This window comes from Sebastes umbrosus, chromosome 7 (genome assembly GCF_015220745.1).
Source record: "Sebastes umbrosus isolate fSebUmb1 chromosome 7, fSebUmb1.pri, whole genome shotgun sequence".
Classification (NCBI taxonomy): domain Eukaryota; kingdom Metazoa; phylum Chordata; class Actinopteri; order Perciformes; family Sebastidae; genus Sebastes; species Sebastes umbrosus.
In genome coordinates, this window is record NC_051275.1 from 4,771,979 (window position 1) to 4,791,008 (window position 19,030).

The window sequence follows — 19,030 nt, forward strand, 5'->3', positions numbered from 1 at the left end:
CGCAGCGGCAACGGGGAAATTCAACCTAAGTCAATAAGGTAAGCTTTCTAGTATTAACGTTACCAATTAACTAACATTAGACTGTTCGATGTTAACGGTAATGTTATAGATAACGCTAGCTAACAAATCAGCAGCTGACGTTTGCATTTACAGTGAGTGAGCTGACGATACGTTAACTACGAAGAGTCAAAACTCTGCAACAGCTCAAATCATGTTACCAATGTTAACCACTTATTTACTTACTTACTCCTCTTCATCCCCTTGATAATAAGGCTGCAATGAGATCTCTCCATTGCATGTTGTCCGTGGCAACATGCTGCGCCTCTCCCCATGACAAGTGCATCTTGTCCTGCAGCACTTCCAACTTTAACATACACCAGCTAGCAGGGCCGTTTTTTGGGGGCCCATATGCAAAGTCTTTTTTTTTTGACCAAATGCTACTTTTTACACACAAAAAATATTTTAATTTAATTTCAGCTGCAACATCAAAATCAAAACAAACTTGCAAATTGTAAAAAAAAAAGAAAGAAAAACAATAAAATTACTTTAAAATAAAAAAAAGGTTTTTGATAAATTGTAAATTCATGTACAAAAATAAAGCACTTTTAATATTCGATTCATGTTAAAGATCACTTTGAATGATTAACTGATAATAATGATGAAAAACAAAGATTTTAAATTTGAGACGTTCCGCATTCATTTCAAGACGGCTTAGGTGTTATTTCGGGACGGTTCTGGGAGGATGGTGAAAAAAGTTAGTTGAGAGCCCTGGGTGAAGCAAAAACATGTTGAACCTACCTTTATTACAGAACTGCCACAACACTATCAAACAGGCGTGATGAATTAGGAAGATGCAACTACAAGGGAGAATAACAACCAAAAAATAGAGAGAGAGAAAAGAAAGAGAGACGCTTAGCCGGTGACTCATTTGCAAGACTGTTCATTACGCAAAATACAGGAATGATCATGAAGGCATGGCAGAGTTTCCTGTTTGGAGAGAAGAAAACAAGTGGACTCAGCTGTTTGATGCCACGGTTATCTTCATACATATGGATCTCTCAGCTGCTTCTGAGAGCGTTGTTCTAGCACATTTGAATCATTGTCAGCTGCTCCTTCCCATGATTGGAACAGTTTTGCTCCTGCAGGGAGATAAGAGGAAGTTTAGGTTAGTGTGTGAGAACGTGGTATGAATAAATACATATTCTGTTAATCAACAGAAATAAATGTGGATGTTCCCTTGTGGTTAGCCAAGGGAAATATCAGTGTGACTTCCAACAGTCGTGGGTCATTCAAAACTATCGTCTCATTGCAAGAGGCTTTACATCTTCTTTCAAAGGCCTTTCAGTAATCTGTGGACGGTGCAGTCTCAAGGTGAATGTGTGTCATTTCTCTTTCTATTTGCTGTGACACGTTGCAGAAAGACTGGATGCCCTCAGAGCACAACTTTGATGATAGCTTGTGATGGCCTGCCCAGGTGCGAGAATAACATTAGACCTGCTGGACAGGTGGCAATGTGAGAGAGGAGGGCTTGGAGGCTCAATAATGAGGGGTATGCCAGCTAGACCCCCATCTGTTGCCATGCACAGAACTCTGATCCATTAAATTGCGGCACATTCAAGTTTTGTCACAGATGAGAAAATGTCTACTCCTCCGAAGTGTGATCGCGGGGTTTCCAGTACCTTGAAGCCATTTTAAGTCACCTGTTAAAGCACATATTTTAATGGGCCATCTTGTGTCTTCCAGTTGAATTATATTAGCATTTACAATTTTTGTTCTTATGAAGAATGTCTACATTTGAAAGGCACCGTATTTTTTTTTTCACGCATATCATTTTCTTCTACCTATACTGTACTTGCTCTGTACTTCCTCATGCTATTCTACAGGGAAGCTATTTTTAAAGAGCCCACTCAGCCTGTGTATTCACTAATTAGAATATGTGGCAGTGCTCAGAGGAAGATGCCTCATAGGCAGTGAAATGCAGTGAAGCCAGAGATAAGAACTCTCTAAAAACAGTTAATAAAACAGGTAGTCCTTCTTCTCAAACCCATTTTTCTTCTTAGAGGATCAGTTCACCCACATTACAACCACCCCAGTACGATATAACTGGATGGAATTGTATTTGTGGCACCCAAAGCTTTGAAAAAAATACATTTATTACATTTATGTTTAACAAAAACATTTATATTACTTAAATATCTCTTTCCAGAATCAGTTTCTCAGTGTTTCTCAGCCAGGATCAGTGTCTTGGATAATCCACAGAACACACTGTCAACAGTTTTCATAATGACTGTAGGGAGGTCTTTGGATTATCCAAAGTAAGGAGACATTATATCAGAAAAGATGCATTACTTTTGAATTGCTATACATATTTATTGGTTTAAGCACGAGAAACAAAACTCCATTGATTTCCATTAAGCTAGGAAGGAGGCAGAAATCTGCAAATATTTCAAAACCTCATACATACCATTATGTACTGTGTGTGAGAAAATTAGGGCTATCAAAGTTAAAGGGACTGTTTGTAACTTCTTACACGTATAAATCACCCGGGTCGGTGTCCTGTGCACGGTAGGAGGACGCGGGGAAGACCGTAGCTTTGGTCTCCAGAGCCAGAGTCTCTGCTGTACTCTGCTCTGCTTCGTAGCTCTGAGAATATCTAGTGAATGTACAGTGGACGTTTTTGCAGAAATAACTGCTGCAGCTCCTCCAGACCAACAGAGGTTTCCCGTGTCTTGTGAAGTGACGGGGCTCCAGAGCGAGAAACGTTATCGTCTCTGACCGGGTGCCAGTGTTTTCCCTGTTTCCTCCGGCTGCGGTCGGGAGGCTGAGGCAGGAAAAGTCAACACTAGGATCAGCATTGATTCATGGAGAGACCTTCGTCTGGTCAGCTAACATTACTGCCAAGCAGCTGAAATATAGAGTGATATTGTGGTTTTAGCTGACGTGTGTTGCCTCACTGTTTTGAGAGATGCTCGTTCATGTCTATTTAGAGCGAGCAAGCGCGAGCCCGATGCTGACTTTCGTTGACTTAACGGCCACAGGTGTCGCTGTTAACAAGCATTTCTGATTCTTACAAACAGTCCCTTTAACACAATAATAACGTGTTAATGCAAATTTGTTTTACGCCTCTAATTTCTTTAACGCATTAACGCAATCGATCTTTTGGAGATTGTAGGGGGTTCAGTTTAAAAGCTAGAGTGAAGATACTGGCATCATATGAAACTATAAAAACTTGACCATGTCATACTAGCTGAGTATCACCAAGGAGGCTAAATAACGCTCTAAACTTGCACTAAATTTTGGTGAGGAAAAACTGGCACAGCCATTTTCAAAGGAGTCCCTTGACCTTTGACCTCAAGATATGTGAATGAAAATGGGTTCTATGGGTACCCACGAGTCTCCCCTTTACAGACATGCCCACTTTATGATAATCACATGCAGTTTGGGGCAAGTCATAGTCAAGTCAGCACACTGACACACTGACAGCTGTTGTTGCCTGTTGGGCTGCAGTTTGCCATATTATGATCTGAGCATATTTTTTATGTTAAATGGGTTAAAAGGGTTTCTGGACAATATCTGTCATTGTTTTGTGTTGTTAATTGATTTCCAATAATAAATATATACAGTTACAGTACATACATTTACATAAAGCAAGAATATTTTTCCACTCCCATGTTGATAAAAGTATTACATACTTGACAAATCTCCCTTTAAGGGACATTTTGATCAGATGAATAATGTACAATTAATTTGCGATTAATCATGATAAACTATGGAGAATCATGCGATTAATCACGATTAAATATTTTTATATTTTCATTTAGGAATTGGAATGGGATACTGCAATGACTGTGTCCAATAAAAAAAAAAAAGAAAACACCTGATCCATCTGAAAGAAGCTTGAAAGAAATCCCGTCCTCACCTGACATGCCTATAGAAGGCACAGAGTGACGTGTGTAGGTCACGGTGGGAGATTTTGCACATCATAGTGAATACATCTTTGCTCTCTTCATGCTCTGCGTTCTGCTTTTGTCACTTTGGAAATCTACTTTGACAATTACACTGTGGAAGTGTCATGAATCATCTACCGTATCCATAGGGAGGAATGTGGATAAGTACTGCCTTGGTTGAACCCAAACAATCTCTTCCTTGAGCTATCTTGTTTTTGTGCCATGCTCTTCTCTCGCTCTGCCTCCGCCTATCTCTGTCTCGCTCACACTGTGTCCTTTATTGCACTAAATCCAGCAATAAACATAATAGGGCTGCTAAAGCTACACATGAAGCATGTATTTCTCTCTTTTGTGGCTCTGCTCAGATATTATGCATTGTTTTAGAGGGGAAGAGAGAGCATTTTAGGGATTAAGAGTACATTGTGGCACAGTGGGAACTGAGCTACTGGGACTTACCCTGTCACCGGGGATGTTTGCGAGGCAAGCAGTTTCCTTGGATTTCCCACTCTCGGCCAAGTGGTTGCTGCGTTGCCAGAACCCGTGGTGCGCCCGGTGTCAAAGGAAAGTGAATTCCCACATACCCTTCCTCAGAACCAGTCTGGGCACTGTGCATCTTCTGGCTCATTTCCAGCAGACACATCGTCTCATCCGCAGCAGGGCATGTCTCTGGTCGCGGTGGTCATTGCTTCCACCCTCACCTCTCCTCTCATCCCTGAGCTCTGTCTGGATTGCTCTTGACTTGACTGGCCTGTATCTGCTTAGAGGTTACTTGATTACTCTAAAAAAGAGGGGTGAAAAAACATTTCCTCAGTATATTATCAAAACAGTGACATTATGTCATCTTCCCACTCACGTATTGATCACACTGCAGGATAATGTACCAGCTAGAGTCATGACAATAAGTGCTAGCTCTGAAAGAAGCTCATTTCTCAGTCAGTGTCCTAAAGGAACAGTCACATTGACATTGACACTAAGACGAAAAACAGAAATCAAATGGTAAAAGGCTTCTATTTCTTACACAAATTGCTTTTTGTTGACTTGGCTCTACAACTGATTCAAATATTGTAAATTGTGTTCCCTAATCAGTATTTACCCCACTGGATAATAGTTTGCTTTTCATGATTAAATTGGTTTTTCTCTTTTCCAAATAATAAATAATAGTTAATCATTTACAACCTGCTCATTTGCAGTCATACAAAGGGAAGAGGGCAAGAAAGGTAATAATGATAAAGAGAAAAAAGAAAGATAGGAAACCAAAAGAAAAGAAGAAAACAACATCAACCTCTGACCACAATAATTATGAAAGGGTTTTTCACTAACTGGCTAAAATTGATTTTACAGTCCCATTAAAGACAAGAGAAGGCTGCCGAATGCCCAAATCATATTAATGTTTTTTTTCCAGTGCACAGAGAGGACCAGCTAGCACTGAGCAGTGACTGAGTCCTGCCATGAGCCAAAAACAATAAAAGCTCTGTATGGTCATGCTGATTCACTTTTATCAGGGAACCATTATATACATATCAGCAGGAAATATTCAGACATGAATTCAAAATTACACATCAGGTCGTCAACAAAGTATCAGGCAAATCGTGTCCAAAGACTGCCACAAAAACACGAGAGCATCCAACAGCTGCCTTAGTGACCCCTTATAAAACTGTATACACATTATATTTGATTCTTTTAAATATGCACTTTTAAATGTTCTATAGTGATCACGTCTAAACTACTTAAATTTGTGCATCTTTCCTTGTGCAACTACTAGTACCTTCACTAGTCCAGGTGAAGGCGTTTGTACAGTGCATCAACATACTTGTTATTCACCAATATCTTATGGAAATATTGTTGAGTAACATTCAATTAGAGTAATATCAAACTAGATGGTCGCACCATAAGCATGACTAATGAATTTTAGACTGGGGCCACAGTAGCTGTTAATTGCATTACTTAGTCTAATGCTGTAAAGCATTGACATGAATGAAGCTATTAGTTTCACCAGGTTAATTTGTTGTGATGGCACTGAGCAGCGCCGTCATTGCAACAAGAAGAATCATGTTTTATTACAGTAGAAATGTCTTAATTCAGAGACAGCGTCACTGGCACGAGATGAGGCCTACTGACCGTCTGAACCACAACATTATTCGTTTTGGGAAATTGTAACAATGTATCAAATGAATTCAAAAGTGATGCATAAAGATTAAAAATGATACAGTATGTATGCAACAAGTGGCAAGTATATAAGAGTGCTGCAGGGATGACATATTTGTGTTTGCCAATCAGGAAGTTAACATTGCCTTGGTTCCCTAGGGGATTTTGGATTTTGGATAATTGCAGAAAATAACATCTGTGGCAAACACAAGTTTATGATACCTACAGGTTTTGTTCAGCAAGATAATCTTCACAAATGAACACCACTCTATGTGAATGCAATCACCAGAAGTAAAAAGCTAACATTAGGCTATAAATGAACTACACCACGGTCACATGGACGCGAGTGTATATACAAGAAGGCCGTGAAGGTGGACGAGTCGGCGCGATGACGTTTTGACCTAGAGACGAGGGAACCGGAATTGCTAAAATGCTAACTCATTTCCGGGTTTTAGGATTCATTCCTGCAGCACTCTATACCTGAAGAATATCCACAGGCGGACTTTAGGTTTAAAGTAGGGCTGTCAATTAATTGAAATATTTAATCGTGATTAATTGCATGATTGTCCATAGTTTATATTTTTTTTTTTACATTTTCTGTTTATCTCTTCAAAAATGTACCTTAAAGGGAGATTTGTCACGTATTTAATACTCTTATCAACATGGGAGTGGTCAAATATGCTTGCTTTATGCAAATGTATGTATATATTTATTACAGGAAATCAATTAGCAATAGCGGCCGGGCCCACCGGATTTTTAAGAGGTGAATTAAAAATCAAAAGTATTATTGCGTCAACTTTGACAACCGTGGTTTAAAGTATCCTCAGTACTGTGTGAGCATCACAAATACTTGCCCCTTTACATACAGTAATTGTGTAATTGTAGTTCACTCCAGTGTAGCTCTGCATCGTTAGAAATATCAACACACAAATGCAGAGGAGTCCACTGTGGAAAATAACTCAAAATAGCATCTACGTTTGACCATTTCACATCAAACACTACCGTCAATGTGAAGTAAATGAAGTCGTGAACAGAGACATATATTTGTCATTGAAAATAAAATGGCATTAAACAGCAGGGAGCTGACATTGAAATCAAAACATTTAATCAAAGCTGAAATGGAAACACTGCACTTGACGACTCAGGCATAGAAAATATGAACTTGGAATACTTGCTGAGTTTTCGAGCATGCACTTACAATCATATTCTATTGATTCATATTTTTTTCGCGTTGTCAATGTCTTTTTTAATGACAGGCTTTTGATCTTTTCAATGACAGCCTCCTCTGAGTGTTTGATTTCCATATAATCTCCATAATGAGGAGCTTGTGTCAGTGTAAGCTGTCACACACTCTGTGGCCATGACTTCTTTTTATACAGCAAAAGCTAATAATCATTTTACATGTCAAAAAGTCAGTGTGAGAAAAGATAATGGCAAACGTGGGCTTCCCAGGTGACACATAAAGTCTCTAGATGCATGAAGTTAGTCTATTAAGCATTGCTAACTAGCACCTTTTGTTAGTATTGCTAACTGGAATGTAGCAAATATTTTTAAACCATTTAGAGGAATTTCATCTACCAGTTATACAATTCTAAAAAAATCTTGAATTGCTTCCCCAGCTGTGTTAGCTGTGTGCATGTAGATAGCTGTGTAGCTAGCTATGATGCAGTATGTGATGTAGTAATGTTTGAAATGATGCCGTATTGTTTGAACAAGACTCGGTCAAAGCCGAGTACATGGCTGGACCGTGTATTTTCAGTCTGTGAATTTCTGTCTAAATTGTTTCACAAATAGTCAGTGATCATGTCTATAATGTTAAATCCAGGGGTACATGTCCACCAGGTCCGGCGAGGACACTAGGGGACACGCTGCTCCACTCAACTGGCCGTTCAAGCGGTGACGTACCCTCTCATGGAATGCACGTTATTGGTCCCTGGTTTTCTTCTTGTCGTTTCAAACAGGAAACAACATGGCGGGTTGCTCGTAAACTTTCTTTTATTCTTCTAAACAACCCACCAAAATCTACTTCTGAAAACATTTTAAGCTAGAAATAGGCGATGCCACAGCTGACCCTAGTGTGACAGCTTGGTCCAAGTTTTGTGAGCCGGACTCGTCGCGCTGGACAGGCTCATTTGCATGAAGGACTGGTCCCCGCCTTTTCATTTTGAAAGGCTCAGTCAGTGACAGACTTTTGCGTTTGTAGGGCTGGCCCTCTGCAGGCCAGCCAAAAATGTGTCTTATATGTAAGAGATATGAGATAAACATTTTAGTGATATGAGGCTAAATAAAATACATTACTACGAGATTTAACTTTCATCATGTTGTGCTGCTCAGAGGACAGACATCCATCACTATCATGGACCCTGTTTCTGTTTCTGCTGCCACAGTCCTCTGGCCGGCCACTGGTTCAGCTGCAGCTGAATCTTGTTGTAGCCAGGTGAGACCAGGTAACCAGGTTTACACCAGCAGCAGATTTTGAAGGCTGTGTAAAGGGACTCCAAACAGGCACGAGATGAGGCCAATGATGGAGATGGACTGTTTGCCAAAAGCATGATGCCAAATCTTAAACTGTTTTCACATTACAATAGCTGAAGTTTGTTCTAAAAATGCAGTTTCTAACAAATGTTTTAAGGAAAGTAAAATCCCTTTGTTTTTCTATTGGAGTGCTTAATCTGTCTCTGGCCTGCCTGTCAGCACCAATACAGCCCCGGTGACTTTACCTGCTGCCACTCACAATGAGAGGATAGTTACATACAAAGATGATTTTAACAGGGTTTTCAAAGTTTTACTACTCCATGCCTTCAATGACCTCACTAACAATCACTATAAGTGAACTTTTCTATCAAATAAAGCAGCCAGACGATTTAGTTTTGGCCGCACACCTTTGTGATTTGGTATATGCCCTTTAACAAAATAGATCATTTCTGTGCCACTCTTCACATAACTGTTCTTGACAAAAAAAAATGACAATTCATTCATTTTTGTATAATGCTCGGCATTATTACAATTGTGTGGGGTTGGTGTCCTTAAAGTTTCTGTAATTCTATGTGGTTTCATATTTGAAATATTTGAAACTCTTGAGTTTGACTTTCACAGAACAGATTCATTTTCATTGTACATTTTAGTTATACAACTTAGGATGGTAATGAATGTATATTACCTTTGAGGTATCGTCAATGAGAAATTTTTGTGATCCGATAAATCATAACAAAATATTTGGTTCGTGGCTTTGTGCACACTCGTTCTTTAGGACCTGGAGAGCAGAGAGCTCAGAGTAGAGATTAGGGATATGGAAGAGAGATAAGAGATTAATGTCGCCTGATAAATATTTTTCGTTTGCTTGAGTTTTATTCCCATTCCTATAAAATAAACCAGAGAAAATGTGATAATATTAAGAATTTAGAATTGCTCTTTTACAAAGATGCCAAGTCCATAAAAGGTGCGTTGTGTAGAAAGTTACTGCAGCAACTGTGGGGGATTCTATTCCACTTCGCCGAGAGGCTGCTCCTGGTCAACTTCCCTCTCGCCCCGAGCACCTGCCTGGTGGCACCTGCATTGGACAGGTCACCACCTGCCTTGCTTAATTCATTTCCAGGAGGCTCTCAGGCTGTCCTCCTGTAGTAGTTATGGACAACCTGTGGCCTTCATGCAGAAATGCAACTTTGAAGGGTGGAGACCAAGCACTCTTTGAAAAAGTGCTCCATTAAGGGGCCACAATCCCAAAAGTCACTCTTGCCCTGGATAGCCGGTATTTCAACATGCAATGGGATGTTGAAAGCTGGTGTTTGAGTAGGGCCTCAGCAGGTTAACCCTCAAGAGGAAGGCCTCATCACTGATGAATCGGCTCCAGATCTTAAGCTCCACGAATCAGGTTGGGTGGTAAAATTCCCAGGTCGCCCTGCTGGAGTCCCTGTCCAAAGACCGATTCACAGAGTGTACCAGAATCACTCTCCTTGCCACAGGCAGCCCAACATCAGTGACTGGGAAGCAGTATTTTGCATCTGCATCAGCCAGGAGCACTATGGAAAAGCTAGCGTTCTATTTTAACAAGAGCACTGTGACCCTGAGTATGATGGAGCCTGGGTGACAATGTGCCTTACAGTCAAAATCCATTTCTGCAAGAACTGATGGCTATTGAAAGTTTTCTCCTTGGGAAGAGGCATGAATGAAATCCCATTGGCTGGTTTAACAAAAGTTAGCTACTACTTCTTCACTAGAAAAACTAAAAGTAGTTAGCAGTGTTCCATGGGGCACAATTATATGAAAACTCACCGGGAGATTGATCGTTGTTACAGCTTTCTTCTTCACCAGCTTACCTGCGCTGTCATAGAGAAAGCAGGACATGGAGCTGGTGATTATGAGCTTTTCCTCCATGAAAAAGTCAACAGGGCATCAGAGGAGGTCAACCACACTGATGTTCCCTCCTCATTATATAGAGTATATGGAAATCCCTTTCTCTACCCTGGATGTCAAAGTCCTCCTCTCCATGCCAAGAGTGACAGAAAATAGTTTCTTAAAAAAAACAAAAAAACATACTCACTGGGGGGTAAGAACACTGAAATGAGAATATCATTAAAAAAATTATTAGAAGAATGTCACTGATTTTCAAAAAAAATCTAAATTTATGCATGCTAATCTAAATATGCTGAAACACAAAGCATTCATCAAATACTGCTACCGTTTGACGTCAATAAAACTTTTCAGAAATGTTCTTCAATAATCGCTTTTCTTGTCTACATTTTAATGCCACCGTCCCGTTGTTTTATACCAAATTGTATTGTCGATGCCAAAAAACAAAGTCACTGCAGTGTTGGCTGAAATTTTGTTCTTGAACTACTGAGAGTGTTAAGTGCCCCTCATTTTAACATCTCCAACACATCATATTGTCATTCTCAGCAAGTTTTCAATCCAGGCTGATGTGTCATAAAGCACAACGGTGTTTGCGAGCCGATGTGATTTATGAAGCATCTATTTCATATCAAGGTGGAAGTCGATGACTCCAAAAGGCTTTAAGGATGACACTTTGAGAATGTGAACAGATTCATCAAAGTGGATTATCTTTGCGGACGAAAGTACTCTCAAGAGGTTGACCTTCTTTAGAATTCCATCACTGGGACATGGAACACCACTGTGAGTGTGTTTTGAAAGATAAGGGACTGATCTGCCAGGAGGGTGATGAAGCGAGTGTGTGTGCAAGAGCGCCTCACATGTGGTCACGTTATGACGTAGCACTGTCCACCGTTTTGTCCCGGAACATTTGTATGAATTACATTTAGTTGAAGGGTTTGTCACCAATGACAACCTGCTCTTTCCCGGCATGTAATGACCTTGAGAACCTCCTCTTCATCCTCCATTTCTATCTGTTTTTCTACCTCCGAGGCAGGAGACAACACAGGTCTGACATGACAGACCGGTGATGAATCAAAGTGAAGACGCTTGACCCAACAGTTCATTCAATTTTGCATTTAATTTCACCCCAACGGTATTTCCATAAATAGCGTCGGAACTCATTTTTACTTGGCTAGAAACACTTCGTTCAGTAGATGTGACATGTATTTGCTCCAAGTGAACAGCATTATCAGCGTTTCACAGCTTGAAATCCTCTTTGCTGAAAACAAGGGCAGAGTCTGTTTTACCTTTAAACATTTTCCATGACAACACATTACAGGGCAAAATATCTCCGGAACTTCGAACTGGGCCCAAACTGACTGCCAGACGTCATGCAGGGTTTTCACTTCATGTAAACGTGCGCAAATAAATCCAGTACTGACTTCCACTCACAGCAAGATAAATGTAAACACCTGCGTGTTAGTCTTTTATTCCTCTGAACAGCACAAAGTGACAAGAAGACGTAATACTGTATATCAAAGTACACTATTTTTTGCATCTGTCACTCCCTCCTGCTGTTCATCACATCTCTTTTAAAGGGGAACTACGCCCATTTTCAAAATTCATACATGTTATTTCCAGGGTCTAAGCAAGGGTGAAAGTAGATTGAAGTTCTTGCCGGTACTACTAGGCTACCCCACCCATCATCGCTTAATATTGTTCTCCTCCCACCCCCCTAGATTCATGCATCCCTGACAACAATTCAATGTCTGTATGGTGTAGAAAGAAATTAGAAACACTTGACATCATGTATAGCAAATTATATATTTACTTGGTGAAAGTGCTGCAGAATAATTTGTAAATGTTGGCAAAACTTTTCATGTTTTGAGTTATTGTTCCAACTTAAGAGGGCATTCACGTGAGTTTTACTAGTTGGGAACTCGTATTTGCGATTATTCCGACACCACATGAATGCAGCACAAATGCCCTATCTCGCAATGTTAATGGAGGTGAAACAGCATTACCACATGCGTCAACACATCAAGCTGTGATTAGGGATATTTGATCACACAGTTGTACCTAGCCTACAGTACTGCACAGATGCCGTTTCCATGGTTGCCACGCATAACGCCTGGCATTTACTCACGGAGCTCTTGTCTGCATGAGGAGCGTAGTCAGACCCCGCGGGTCCAAGTGAGTACGCAGGCGGAGTGTCGCTCCCCGTCTGAAAAGACCTTAATGCGTGTACAAACAAACAGACAAATCAAACCAGAAACAGACCCTCCTTGGCGAAGGTAACTAACTGTATGTTGACCTGATGTTAGCAGATGTGTTTTCTTGTTGGAAATGCAATCGTGAGTGATGGGTTGTATGTGGGCTTTGGCAGGCAGCTGCCGGCACTGAATCTTACCGGCCTACTTTCACCCCTGGGTCTAAGACAGTCCAAAACATATAGTAGTAGTAGTAGTAAGTAAACTTGAACAACTCTCTTCCAAATCCAAAAAGTGCTAAAACCCAAACTTGTGATGTCATAGGGCATAACGTGTGGAACTGCTCCGTAGACAGTGAATTGAGAGAGATGTTACAGATGACACTGAGAGCACCCAGGGGAATGTTCTGAGTATATGGGAACATTTTCTGTTTCGAAATAGAATAAAACTCATTTTGGGTATAAAAAGAAAAAGAAAAAAACTTCAACTCAGTGGGTCCACAAAGTGTCCCATTCATTGTATATGGAGCAGCCATAGTACCCTATGACTTCACAAGTTTGAGACTTACTTCTTTGGTTTCTGGATTTGAGAGAGAGTACATCATGCAAATATTAATTGAACTTTCAGGTCATGGAAATAACATATTGGAATTTTTAATTTGGGTGGTGTTCCCCTTTAAGATTGCCTTCCTAAATATTAGGTTACATTCTGAACATAAATGTGTCCTGTGGAATCAATTCCCACCACCACTCAGTTAATACGCCTAAATATACTAATGTAGTATCATTTCTGCATTTGTACTTCCAGCAAATACAGTAAAACACCCTGCATAATGCCATCTCCGGGTCCAATTGTATTAACTTACACAGTCCTTTATATCCCAACTGTGCAGTTCTTTAGTCAATGTATAAGTCGGGTGGTTAGTGTAGAGGAAAAAACTACAAATTCTCATCTCAGAAGTGATTGGAATATTATCAACTCAAACATGAAAATATTAGCATAATGTGTAGGTATTTCTCATTTAAACCTTGTTCCCAACATTATTGTTCCACATTGATTGTAAAATTGGGGTTTGGAATTATGCACTTCCCTTGTGTGCTATATGAAGTCTGACAGTATCATCATCATGCTAGACTGAAGCCAGAGGAGTGATGTGTGTGTGTGTGTGTGTGTGTGTGTGTGTGTGTGTGTGTGTGTGTGTGTGTGTGTGTGTGTGTGTGTGTGTGTGTGTGTGTGTGAGTGCGTGCGTGCGTGCGTGCGTGCGTGCGTGCGTGCGTGCGTGCGTGCGTGCGTGCGTGCGTGCGTGCGTGCGTGCGTGCGTGCGTGCGTGCGTGCGTGCGTGCGTGTGCCATTATCCTGGGGGTTGTCAGATAAAGACTTAGGAGGTTTGAGTCCTGGATTGCCTTAAGCGGGGACCCTCATCTGCATGCACAGGGCCTCTGCAAGGCATTGGTGCAGCCATATAATGTCAAGCAATTTGCTGTAACACAAGGAAATTTGATTTCTAGTAGAGTGGGGAGTAGAGATGGACACTCCAAAATCACTTTGAAACATCTCAGTTTATATCAAATACAGCTCAGCTGGACTGAAGCGTATCCTCGTGGCATGGTGTTACGCACCCCGCGGTGTACACACCAAAAACCATCTCACAGGTAATGCTGAGTGATAGGGGAACTGCAGGCACTGTGGTTGTCTTTGTTGTGGTGTTTTTCCCTTATCATCCATGCCATAGTGTTTCATTGTCTAGCATACCTGTAACACATGCTATTAAACGATTTCTGCTACACACCAGATTTGTTTGGAGGGTGCAGGCTGTACAACTACCAGACAGAAGCTGTAAGCTTGTGTCTTTTCATATTAAATTGCAAGTCTGAATCGTTCATGTTGCTGCATTGAAAACATCTTATTACAACCTCGGTCGAAAAAAGGCAATTTTGTGTCGAACGAGCTATTGAAATGGTAAATCTCGAATCAAATCTTTGTTTTTGCTTCAGGCACAACCTTTTAAGTGCCATGGTAAAGTTCAAGGCTGCTATGGACAGAGCGCTGGAGAAGAAAACAAAAAGGAAAAAGCAAAGTAATCGGCATCACAGTCCACCACGTCATGGCAGTCTAAAAGCTAAACTCCTGCTCTTGCCAATATGATTAATGTCTGCATGCAAGCTACCACTTCAAAACTAGGCTCGTGAATTGAGAAAAAAGATGAACCTGTGTTAGCCGTCTCGTATGAATATGTCTAACTTGGGTTAACTGCTCGTTTAGTAGACCCATGTTGCACAGTACGTACGCATGTCTCTTGCGATAAAGGTAAAAGAGTGCAAGGAACATGCCCCAAACATTTAAGAATATCTTATTAGTAGGGCTGTCAATCAACTAATATATTTAATTGCGATTGATCACATGATTGTCCATAGTTAATCGCACATTTTTTATCTGTCCAAAATGTACCTTAAAGGGAGATTTGTCAAGTATTTAATACTCTTATCAACATGGGAGTGGGCAAATGTGCTTGCTTTATACAAATGTATGTATATATTTATTATTGGAAATCAATTAACAACACAAAACAATTGTCCAGAATAAAAAAAATGCTCAAATCATAACATGGCAAACTGCAGCCCAACAGGCAACAACAGCTGTCAGTGTGTCAGTGTGCTGACTTGACTATGACTTGCCCCAAACTGCATGTGATTGTCATAAATTGGGCATGTCTGTAAAGGGGAGACTCGTGGGTACCCATAGAACCCATTTTCATTCACATATCTTGAGGTCAGAGGTCAAGGGACCCCTTTGAAAATGGCCATGACAGTTTTTCCTCGCCAAAATTTAGCATAAGTTTGGAATTTTATTTAGCGTTATTTCGTTTTTAGGTTTTCTAGTTTCAGATGATGCCAGTATAGTAGATAAAAACTGAGCCCGCGACAACCTTAATTTGCGTTAACGTGTTATTATCGCATTAACTTTGACAGCCCTATTTGTTATACCTTATTATGTGATTGTGACCACTTTGGAAATCCGTCTTTACCTTCACAGTTCCAGAGGTGCTTGTTGGTTGAAATGAGCCTCTTGAAATGAACAGACAAAATATGCAAGTTCAGCTTTATTACCATACACCTAAAAGTACCAACCAAAACTTCCTGACAATACAGTGTAAACAAAATGTATATGGCACAGTGCATTTGCAAAAATAGCATCTGTCAGACTTTGGCAAAATAGCAGTAGATTTTGTGTAAGATAGACTTGGAGTAGTTAACATGTTTTTTTTTTGTTGTTGTCATTTTTCTTTAAATTGTGAAATATTTATTTTCTTTACATTGCAGTAAGTATTGTTGTATTTTAAAGAAGGACCAATAAGTTATTCTGTGTGACTGTGTCTGATACCAGGAAACAAGTTGAAGAAAATGAGGAAAATAAACCTCTGCATTACCGTCTGGTTTTCAGTGCAGTTCAGGTTTTACTGACATCCTCTATTACGTGTAAAAGGATTGTATGTTGCATTTATTTTTTACAAATACCTGTGTGACGTGAAAAGATGAGTAGGTCCTATTCATCATCACACAGTGGCTACAACATGGCACAGTAGTGTGAAAACAGGTTTTCTCAATTACTCTGGCTCACCTCCCCATGTTTGTGTTGCTCTAAGTGGAGGGACACTCGCAGGCTTTCGTTACATGAAGCGCTCCGATAGAAACACAGTAGAGACAAGATGAGAAAATTGAAGAAGGAATTGGTTTGGGGCATTGTCGGGAGGAACCATATATGTGCCTGTAATGCCACAGTACCTTTCACAGTGATCTAGATTAGTGTTTAAATTGTGGTGTTTTCATTGGACTAGCACCAGAGATGCAAGCTTCTGCGGCAGCGTATGCCGCCAGGGGGAAAGGAGAGCTTGCTTGTGTTGCTCTGAAGGGAGTCACTGCAGTTTGTGGAGGAGTTGGCTCTTTTAATCGGGTTATTCATTCGGTATTATCGCTGTAAAAAGCTGGAGGCACTGACCATTTCTTACAGCTCAACCTCATCAATAATCCACTAAAACACTAAATTATTCACAGACCTCTGGACACAGGTGAGAGGATGTTACAGCTGTTGAACTTTGCCAGCTGTGTCACCTCATGTTCAATAGATTGCACATCCAAAGTTTCTACTTCTGTTACTACTCACAGTTTTGATCTATTGTGATTAAATCCTCCCACACAAAAAGCAGTTTTTCAATCAAGAGCTGCACAAGGACAGATTTTCTTCTGTAAAAAAAAAGAATGTGTTACTCTCCTGTAAGTCTGTATCTTGAACTAGATTTGCAACACTTAAAAATGCTCTAAATGAGACACTACAGATTCTCCATGTTTGCTCAAATAAAATTATAGTGTGCGCTATAAAGGTTGAAAATCTTAGTTATTGGTTGTATAAGAAGTGAAGCATCAAAATGATGCTGGAATGACTAATTGATTAATTAGTCTATCAACAGAAAGTTAATTAACAATCCTTTTAATTAGGGCTATGTATTGGCAAGAATCTGGCGGTACGATACGTATCATGATACAGAGGTAACGATTCAATGTATTGTGATGTATTGCGATACTGTAATCAAGGCAATATATTGCTATTAATGTATTGATTTTTTTAATGTCATTTTAGGAAAACTGTCATAGTATAAGCAACATACCACCATTTGCATAAAATCTGAGGTCTTTTTTTATGCAATCAGCACAGTGTGATCTGCATTTGGATTCATATTTATATTACGATACCTTGTTTTTGAGAATCAATACAGTATCAAAAACATAATATTGCAATATTCAATTCTTTCTATATTTTCTTACACCCCTACTTTTAATAAGCCATTGGTCGTTTAAATCAAAACAATGATATGCATCTTTATGAAATTTTATAAACTATACAGTTTATACAATTACTAATTAACTGATTAATACCAAATTCATTAATAATAATAAATACGTGTTATGCAGCCCTAAACCATTAGATTAAAATACAAAACTAGCTACATCTAGAGCGAGAGAGCAGATTACTGATGTTATCTCAAAAGATTTTGGTTCTTTGAAGCCCAGCATTTCAGCTACCTGCTGCTGTTTAAGGGCCACCAACATGCACAGCTGCCCAGAGCAGCTATTTAAACTGCCTTGTGATTCCACTTGTGAGCATGGGTGTGTGAGCTGAATATGATGAAGTGCTTCCCTGTCAAAGGGTTACTTACAGTGGCGTTGTCCCAGGAGAGTTTGTTGTGTGACACTGGCAGAGGGAGAGCAGTGACCCCTGTGATGGCCAGCTGAGGGACAGAGGCCAGTTCTCACTGTGTTAGAGGACAAACCTCTCAGTGGTCGGTTAAACTAATCACCACAGGGACCAGCCAATATTGCTTTGTTACAGGCCTGCATCCCCACTTCAGAAATAAGTCTGACAGATAAATGAATGCACTTCACTTTGAGCCTCACACAATGCAAATACAGCTAACAAGCAGTCTGACTGACTGCTCCAAACGTATGCCTCTGGTGGCCAAACTGGCCAAAGTCCCATCTTTCTGCCTCGTTGCATTTCTCTTTTTCTTATTGCTTTCTTATCTCATTGTCATTGACATGCTATTATCCATTTCATTGTTTTGTTCCGGCACATATTGCACTCATCCGTCTCGCGTGGGATCCCTGTTTATCCTGCACATGGTTTCTTCCATTTTGTCTCAACGTGTCCTCCTTGTCCTCACTAAGGTTGTTAGGTAAAGCTATGCTTTGTTTTGTTTGAGTCAGGTTAAGTAATGCTTTTGCATTGTCTTCATTTGTTGATCAGTAAGAGATCATTTGAGGCATGATACTGTATCTGGGCATATGTATAAAATATGTTATTTTGAGTGTTTTTCTGAACCAACATTACCATTTGTCATACTTGGGTCATAACGGCAAGTGCATTTTTGAATCTCAATGATGAGGCAGTGAAACAGTATTGTTAAAAAAAACTAGTTTATCGAAGTATATTATTCATGCCAACTTAACTTATCAGGCTGTTCTCGTACACTGATTCTAGCTATACCTACGAAAAGTAATGCACTGTAATTCGTGTATATCCAAATTTGTGTGTAATTCACATAATCGGGAATCAGGAAATATAAAAAGCGGCAAATGCGGCGTAGGGAGGCGGTCGGGGTGGATGGTTAGGTCAAAAAAATACCAGTACCAATACCTACTTTGATTTCTTCGTCACGTAACTTGCTAGTTAAGTAACGCCACTTCCAGTTATTTTAAGCCAAACCACGATCTTTTCCTAAACCCAACTAAGTATTTTTGTTGCCTAATCCTAACCAAATCAATCTTTTGCCTAAGCCTAACTAAGTAGTTTTCTTGCCTGGACCTAAGGAAGTTGTTTCCTGTGAAGACGGAAGTTTATTATGAA

The 19,030-nt window shown here is 40.0% G+C and overlaps 1 protein-coding gene and 1 long non-coding RNA gene across 4 annotated transcripts in view; one reads left to right on the plus strand and one right to left on the minus strand.

Annotated features, from left to right (window-relative positions):
• The window catches only part of LOC119491452 (cell adhesion molecule 2-like), a 168,559-nt gene that overhangs the window by 89,079 nt on the left and 60,450 nt on the right, over positions 1-19,030 (plus strand). The window lies entirely within an intron of this gene.
• Positions 722-18,007, minus strand: LOC119491454. Its single transcript, XR_005207612.1, has 3 exons — positions 17,844-18,007; positions 4,404-4,725; positions 722-1,139 (listed from the first exon to the last, which is right to left on the minus strand). It is a non-coding gene; the product is annotated as an uncharacterized LOC119491454 (long non-coding RNA).